Source organism: Sarcophilus harrisii, chromosome 6 (genome assembly GCF_902635505.1).
Source record: "Sarcophilus harrisii chromosome 6, mSarHar1.11, whole genome shotgun sequence".
Classification (NCBI taxonomy): domain Eukaryota; kingdom Metazoa; phylum Chordata; class Mammalia; order Dasyuromorphia; family Dasyuridae; genus Sarcophilus; species Sarcophilus harrisii.
The window spans coordinates 228,493,606-228,502,783 of NC_045431.1; the positions used below are offsets into that span (position 1 = coordinate 228,493,606).

At 36.7% G+C, this 9,178-nt stretch overlaps 1 long non-coding RNA gene across 1 annotated transcript in view; it reads right to left on the minus strand.

Annotated features, from left to right (window-relative positions):
• Positions 1 to 8,922, minus strand: part of LOC111721447 — a 29,780-nt gene extending 20,858 nt beyond the window's left edge. The window contains exon 1 of the long non-coding RNA XR_002770636.2: positions 8,888 to 8,922. This is a non-coding gene — a long non-coding RNA (uncharacterized LOC111721447). The remainder of the gene's footprint in view (positions 1 to 8,887) is intronic.
• Positions 8,923 to 9,178: the final 256 nt, after the last annotated feature.

Here is a 9,178-nt window from a genome sequence, read left to right on the forward strand (position 1 = left end):
TGAGATGAACCAAATCAGTTCCAATGGAGCAGTAATGAACTGAACCAGCTACATTCAGTGAAAGAACTCTGGGAGATGACTAAGAACCACTACATAGAATTCCCAATCCCTCTATCTTTGTCCGTCTGCATTTTTGATTTCCTTCACAGGTTAATTGTACACTATTTCAGAGTCTGATTCTTTTTGTACAGCAAAATAACTGTTAGGACATGTATACTTATATTGTATTTAATTTATACTTTAGCATATTTAACATGTTTTGGTCAACCTGCCATCTAGAGGAAAGGGTAGGGGGAAGAAGGGGGAAAATTGGAACAAAAGGTTTGGCAATTGTCAATGCTGTAAAATTACCCATGCAAAATCTTTTGTAAATAAAAAGCTATTTTAAAAAGATTATACATTATAGGCAAGTTGTCTATCTGCCTTATTAAAGGGAGATTCCATGCAGAGTTCCCAATTGTGATGAAATCACGAAATTACTTCCTCCCCTCAAAAAACTAATAAGACCCATTAAATGTGACCCAGAAAGCTAGTCTGTCAAGAATTCTTTTTCATCCTCCTTCTAGTGAAATTATAAAAAAGAAAAAATAACAGCACAGAATGATGAGAAATAAAAAATGTCTTGAATTCCTCAAAGAAAAAAAAAGAAGAAATTGATTGAAGGACTAGCCCCGAAGAGGAAATGTTAATGGACATAATATCACCATGGTTGGATCTCTTGCTAGTACTCTCAGGCATCTATTATGAGCTCTGTAATGTATAATACTTTTTGACAATGTCTTAAACAAAGGCACTAATTTGTCGAATTGAAGTTGACATTCAACAATGTTTCTTAAATACCCACTATGCAAGCAAAGTACCCTACTAAGTGCCAACAGTGTAGAAGTAACATCTCTGCTACATCTTTGTGTATTCAACAAGTACTTATGAAATACACCTTCTGCTTGCCCTTATAACTTGGGGCAGACAAGTTACTTAACAAAAAAGCAGCCTTTTAGTGGTCTAAGTAGAATGTCTTGTGGTGTGATTTGTTATTTCTATTTCCCTCCACTTGTAAGTCTCTAGCTAAAGTAATTTAAAGTTCAAAACAAAGCAGAGAGATCCTTTTCCTTCCTACCTCAGTTTCCAATCATTCTTTCTTATTGAGTGACAATAAATTAAATAACCATTGCCAGCAAGGGGATTGTGAAGATCATAATTAACAAACTAGGCAGCTGGAGGATTTACAATGAAGTTTGATCCTAGTCCTCTTTCACTGGAAAGTAGCATCATCCCAATCTCATTTGCCAGTAATTAGCTGTCTTTACTGCCTTGTAAATAGTGCTTTAATTATTGTGCTTCTTAGTTCAGAAGCTGGAACTCAGTATTCTTACTGGATTTCATGTTCAGGCCATTCCTTCCCCCAATCACTCCCACCGCTGTCCCTGTCTTCCCCAAGTAGAATGGATTATGCAATACAATTGGCAGTTCCATTCAGAGAGGATTAAAGTGGGTCAGAAGGAATAAAGTAATAAATGGGTAATACTGCCCAAGCCAAGCTGCCTCTTCCTCATCTTTCATTAATGGATCTTCTCATCCCTCTCATTCTTATGTCTCTGGAGGGATTAAGTTATGTAGGTAAAGAAACTCAGAGACTAGCTTTAGAAAGATTCAAGTAAGCCCTCTAAAATATGCACCTACCAGGACTTCCAAATCTTAGACACAGAGGCTTACATTAATTAAAATGTGACCAGGATTTTTAATCAAAGAATGCTAGAGCCAGATAGAAATTCAGATTCCAAGCCTTCATTGTATAGATGCAGAAATAATAGAAAAGACCCTATTCATCTAAAGACAATACGGTGCTAGCGAACTGAGATTTGGAATACATCTGGTAAATATGGAATCACCGGGATTTCACATTCATCTTCTCATTGACTGGCTCTCCCATTGGTGAATGCTATTTTTTCTGAATTCTTGTGCTGTTTGGCTCCAGTCATATAGACACAAGAAGTCCAAAGATAACTCTCCTTCTCCCCACCCCTAATAAACAACTAGATGTTTTTTTCCTAGTCAAGAGATGCTAGTCATAAAATCATATATTTGAAGCTTAGTAGAAATCTTAGGTGTTACCTAATCCAGCCATTTCATTTTCTTGATGAAGAAATTAAGACTTTGAAACGTTTGAGCAACTCAGGTCACAATAAATTTATTTAATCAGGAAACAAACATGTATTAAGCACTTATTATGTGTCAGGAAGTTTGCTAAACTCTAAAAATACAAAGAAAGACCAAAAATATTGTCCAGGATTTCAAGAAGCTCACAGTATAATGATGGAGACAACAAACATCTAAGTACAGAGATTTATACAGGATAAATTGTGAATAATTTCAAAAAGGAGGCATCACAATTAAGGTGGACTGATAAAGTTTCCCCGTAGAAAGTGGGGTTTTAATTAAGATTTGAAAGATGCCAGGGAATCCAGGAGACAGCAATGAAAAGGGAAAGCATTTCAGTGATAGGAAACATCCAGTGAGAATTATCAGAGTTGAGAGATGAAGCATCATCTTGTTGGAGGAAGAAGGATACCAGTATTCCTGGACCCTAGAGTATGTGGAGGAAAGTACAATGAAAAACAGGAAAAGAACATTTTATGAAGGGTTTTGATAGCAAAAAAATAAATAAATAAATAAAGGATTTTATATTTGAACCTAGAGTTAATAGTCACCAAAGTTTATTAAATAGGAGGGGTGCTAAGATATGATAAGATCTGTGTTTAAGATAAACTAATATGGATAACTAATTATGAGTAGTCCACTCTGACCAGAACGGGAACTACATATGTTGAGAGAGTAATGATTAATAAGCCCAGAATATCATTCAGGGCTTATTAATCATTACTCTCTCAACATATGTAGTATAAGTATTAGTTATGCCATCTCCTCCCCTCCTAGTCCTTTACATAAGCTGTTTCCTTTTACAGACAGATATAGGGCATAGTGGACAAAGCACTGCACTTGAATCAAGTGAGGAGCTCAATTCTGACCTCTAACACTGACACTCTATGTGACCTTGGGCAAGAGCCTCAACTGCTGTCTGCCTCAGTTTCCTCAATTATAAAATGTGAATAATAATGGTATCAATTTCACAGGATTGTTGGGAGAATCAGTTCAGCTAATATTTGTAAAAATGATTAGCCTAGTACTTAGCACACAGAAAACACTATATAAATGAATACTCCTTTACTCCTCACCCCTGCCCAGGCCTAGAAAGTGTCCTTTTTCATCTTCACTTCTTGGAACTTCTATATGGAGATTCCTACTTGGAACTTGCCTCAAGTGCCATGTTATCAGGACTTTAAGAACCTTTGCTTCAAGATTCATTTTGATCACTTCTATGAAGACCCCCCCCCCATTCTCCCAGATATCAAAACTCTTGCTCATTTTTCAGATTATCGTCTATTTGCTTACCTGTGTACCTTTTATAACCTTCTTCCTGCCTCACACTAAAATTTAATCTTCTTGGAGAGAGCGATTATTTGTTTTTGGATACCCAGTACCTAGAACAGTGTCTAGCACATAGCATGGACTTAATTCAAGGTTACTGAATTTAACTGAACTAAATCAAATATCATATAAAGATCAGCTGGAGAAATCGAGAATATTGAGAAATATTTGCTGGAATGAGCTGGATTATGTTATCCCACCCTGAGTCTTTGCAAATGAGAAAATGTTAGACAGAATGTGCTGTTTTTCCCCATGGCTGCCCTTGCCAAGTGACACTGACAGAAAGTGTCTGTCGATCACCATGGTACCCAGACACTCAGTCAGAGACATATGCAGTAAAGATTTTCATGCCATAAACTCTTCCTTCCTTTGCCTGGGGTCTTGAAAATCTCCTGGGGTGACACTTTAAGTGGGTGGTATCCTTCCTTTCACTCAACCAAACTGCTGCTCCCAGCTTGGATTCGGGGCATGTATAACATGGGAGGCAGCCCCTCACTTGCTCCTGAGCCTCTTCTGCCAACTGTTGGGGAACTCATCCAAGAATGAGCAGAATTAGTTTGGGAGCATCCGGCATTTAGTTAGGAGCAGCCTAGGTTAGAGAGACAACAGGAGCCAAGTCTTTGTGACTGACTTAACTTGAGGGGTTTAGTCCTGTTCCTTCTCAGGGCAAGTGTGATTTCTTTTCAGAGTTTCTTTTAAGGCATTTTGGCTAAAAGTTCCCATTAGAAGAGAAGATGTCTTCATCGTAAATATTCACCTCTCTATCACCCAAAGAAACCAGATCACATATAATCCAAAATAATAGGCAAACCAAAGCCAAATCTAGCATATCTGAGAGATTACATTTCTTCTCTTTGGCTGCAAAAGTCAGAACTACAAGATGGGTGAACTTGCCTCAAAAATAAATTTAAACTTGATGTAAGGGAAAATTCCAAATAATTAAAGTCAAAATAGAATGCTTTGCTACTATTCTTTTAACTTTAATATATGCATACTTCTTAAAATAAAAGAAGCCAAGTATACATAACAAGTTCATGGAGTCTCATAGAGGTTTCTGTTCTATTTTGTATATTGAAATATCTGTGTTGACAGTTATTAAGTTCACAATGAAGAAGAAAATTTAATTTAAGCAAGGATTAAAATCATGCCATAGAGGAATTAGCTGCTTCAGGATATAGTAGATTCTCCCTATCTATCAGTTTATAAGCAGTGTGAGACTTCACTTTCTGGGAATATCAGAAGGATTCTTATTCAATTATTGGTTAGAATAGATAGCCACTAAAGGCTCTTCCAAATCGGAGTTCTATTGTTCTTAGAAAACCCATGGATACTTTGGACATTAATTCCCCTCCTACACTCCAGTCCTGCCACACTAGCCTTTTCTGTTTTCCTCTCAAATAACATGTGATCTCCCTTTTCAATGCTTTTATATAAATTCAACTTTCATGTGTGAAAAATTCTTCTTCCTCACTTCTGCCTCTTAGAATTCCTACTTCCCTTTATTTTGGAGAACAATTTGGAACTGTGCTCAAAAGGTTATCAAACAGGGCATACCCTTTGATCCAGCAATGTTTCTACTTAGTTTATATACCAAAGAGATCTTAAAGGAGGGAAAGGGACCCACATGTACAAAAATGTTTGTGGCAGCCCTTTTTGTAGTAGCTAAAAAATGGAAACTGAGTGGATGCCCATCAATTGGAGAATGGCTGAATAAGTTGTGGTACATGAATGTTATGGATTATTGTTGTTCTATAAGAAATAATCAGCAGGATGATTTCAAAGAGATCTAGAGAGACTTATATGAATTGATGCTAAGTGAAATGAGCAGAATTCATAGTTTCTTTCAGAAATCAAGTCTCTTGATGATTGAAATACCATTTCCTGATCCAAGACCTTGATCTACCATGCTACTCATATTTCCTTCCCCCTACCATTCCCTTATATGTACTAACCTTTTATTTATATTTGATCATTTACTCAATATAATGGTAGCTCCTTGATGTCAGGGATAATTTGATTTTTGTACCGTTAGCAACTAGTAATCATTTAATAAAATCTTCTTGATTTATTGACAGAACCAAAAGGGACCTTACAGATCATCTTGCTTTTGAAGGCTAAGAATGCTAAATCTTAAGGAGAGATGACTTACCTAAGTGACTAAAATGACAATTTCATAATAGGGTAATAAGGTTTTGAATCCATGTCCCCCTGATTATATAGTTAGTGCTCTTTCCTGCGTAAAAGACTGCCTCTCATAATGTAGGTATTCCTTGCTCCCTTGCTAAACAAAGGCCTTTGCCATTGTTTATCCCAGCCACAAAGTTCTTCTGGAAGCCAACTTTCAGGTAATGAAAGTCTCATTATTTAACTGGGGTGATCCTCCAGTATCAAGAAGTGTATGGTAAGGATAATAAAAGTTAGATATCAATATATGATAATTATATACTTGTTATAAACCTGGTCATAACAACATACTCATTATGGTACTAATAATAGGATATAAGCATCCTCATTTACAATCTCACTGTCATCTTTAGGGCTATTATGTCTTTATCTTGTGCTCTTTTATAGAAAAAAATTTGGGTCATCTAGGATACTTCGTTCCCTTGACTACACACCTAAAACTGGACCAGCTCTAGCAAGTGTATTGAGGCAGCAGCACTAAGCAGCTCCCATTAATGAACTAAGGGATCTCATCACCTCAGAGCCACCCACTACTGTCTTTTACCTTTACTCTCATTTGTTAATTGTAGTTCCCATTCCAGCAGCAGAAGGTCGGGGTGGGCCAGCAGGATGGTGTTGCACTGAAATCACTCCCAATAAAAATGTGCCTGTAATGCTCCAATGGCTTTCACGCCACAGTAATGCGCCCATAAAATCAAGGAACATATGTAGAGGCAGCTGCTGGCGCCTAGGATGGAATGCTTAAAATATGGGGCTGTTGAAAAACTCTGATAGATTTTACTGCCAGCCAACTATATTTTTTTATAGTCGGCTATATGAACCCACACAAAAAATGATGCTTTCCTTTAGTGTGTTTATTCATGGCATCATTTACAACAAAGTAATTCAAGTGTACAACAAACCAAGAGGTTGGGGCTTACTACTGGTTATTCACCAATGATTTCATGCAATCCTGAAAAAAAGCTCAATAACTACTTCTTGATGAGTATGATAAGAAGCTCTTAATATCTAGAAAGGAAACTATCATCTCCACAGCCCATTTACACCATGCCTATCCCTTAGGACACTTTTGATTTCTCAATATAGGCTCTTCACTCTCTATCTTGAAATGGAGTTTGGAACCATTTAGATCTAGGGAAACAAGGGTAGCATAGTTATAGCACTGGAGGCAATGTATTGTAGTGTATAGATAGCTGGCTTCTGAAGTGTGTAACCTGGAAAAATTATTTAAATTCTCAAAGCTACTGTCCCCTCTCTAAGATTATAAATGGGGGAGCAGAAAGAGATCTTCATTGCTCGAGATGCCTCATTAAAAATTCTCTATATAAAAAAATCACAGGTCCAGAAAAAAAATTAACGTCAGCATAATACACTGGGTAGAGTATATAAAATTTAAGATCAGAAAGAACTAGATTCCTGTCTAGGCTCTGATACATACTGAACATGAAACCTTAACCTCTGCCCCTGAATAAATTTTCCACAAGTTGTCCATCTATATTTTTTGAGAATGTGTCCATGGTCAGAGTTCTCTATACCAATGAAAATACAGATGAAGATACAATTCCCACTCATATATGCCCATGAAAAATCAAGTATATAGGCTAAAATCTTTCTCTGGAATCATATCACAGCATGGAAGTGGCCCTGAATTTTGTGGGCTGTTCAAATCGATGACAACACATTGAACCTAGTTCGCCATATTGGAAATGCTTTACTTATGCCCCTGGTGAACCATCTATGTTTTATGATCTGCCTGGGTAAATTCAAAGAAGCACATTCCTAGATTAGCCAGGAGGTGATTAATACTTTGGTTGCCACTACTTTCACAGACTGCAAATGATGGCAGAGATGGGTGGCAATCTCTATCAGTGGAGGGAAGTTATCATGCTGACAGTCATAGACTCTTCAAGTATCAAATACTGAGGTATGAAAAGGATGAAGGAAGAGTAGAATGATTTTCACACTTGTACAGTAATGAAGGACTGACAGAGTCTGTTTATTTTCCCTCTCAAACCAATTCTTCATAAGGCTAATCTTGCATTACTAGTCAAAGACTTCTCAATCACTTCCCAACCACCCACCAAAGGTGATTGTGGGGTGTGCAATATCTTGCATCCCCAAAACTCCCTGAATCTCTTGTCTCATGTATAAATTATGACAATTCTAGAAATCACATCAATTACCTCTCTTCTGTAGGACATTCACATAGACATAACTTGATAATAAACCAAAATATTTCTTCATAACAAGAGCATAAGGTACTAAAATTTAAACGATGTTAAGATTTTGAAATTCTGGTATTTGTAACCTCGGTGCTTACTATAGTATCTGGCACACAGATAATGATTCATAAGGGCTCATTGATTTTTCAGTCAACTGATTTATTTATTTTATATATATATATATATATATATATATACATATATGTGTATATATATACATATATACATATATTATGGATGAGAAAACTAAGACCTACTTGAAGAAGGGAACAATTTGACTTGAGCATAGCCACATAAGCTACTGCAAGAGCTGGATTTGGAATCCATATCTTTAGATTGCCAAATATAGTGCAAATTAAATCATTACATAAAGCAGTTAAAGAACAATTCAGAGAGAACACGTGGTCAAGTGCTAAGTTGTGATATAAGATCTATAAGATCTTGTAGAAAATTAAGGTCACTATAGATTAGCCAAATACCTGGAACACAATATTTAATCATACTTATTGATTCATTGATTGACTGATTCATTCGATCTATCAACAAATGCTTTAAAAGAGGAGAAGGGGCTCAAACTGAGTCATGTAATATAGCTGTTTTGCCAAGATGAAAGAGTTGAGGAAAGACCCATATTGAAGCAAAACAGCAATTCTACTGCATTTTTCCTGAAGGACAAAATAAACTGTGATCCTATTCATGCAAAGTAAATTCTATCCCAGATGAATAATTCTACAGCCCAAATTAAAAATTAAGAAGGTCCCAGGAGCTTCCAATTTACAGACCAAGAGCAGAGTTTCAAGATATTCTGCTTCGGGTGGGAGTGGGGGTGGGGTCTCACTAAGTGTACAATGGATAGAGCACCAGGGTTGGAATCAAATGGAAGAAAATGGCAAACATTCCCGGATCTTTGCCAAGAAAACCCCAAATGGTGTCACAAAGAATCAGATATAGCTAAAACGACTGAACACTGCTCCTCTTTTTCCTCCCCCACTTACTTCCATCTGTTTGTTCCTTTCTTCTTTCTTTTTTGACTCTTTTCTTCACTTTTCCTTTTCTTTCTCCTCTTCATTTTCCCTCTCCTTTTCCTCCTCCTTCTTCTTCCCGATGCTAAATAGGACAATTACATAAATCTAATCAATTGTCTCTGTTTTAAAGATCATACACACTCTCACACACAACTTGACAGGAAACAAAAATATTGCACTTTACCGAGAGCACAATTCCCCTAATCTTTGAGATGCACAATTCTCCTAATCTTTGAAATGCAGTATGCTAAGGTAGAAAGA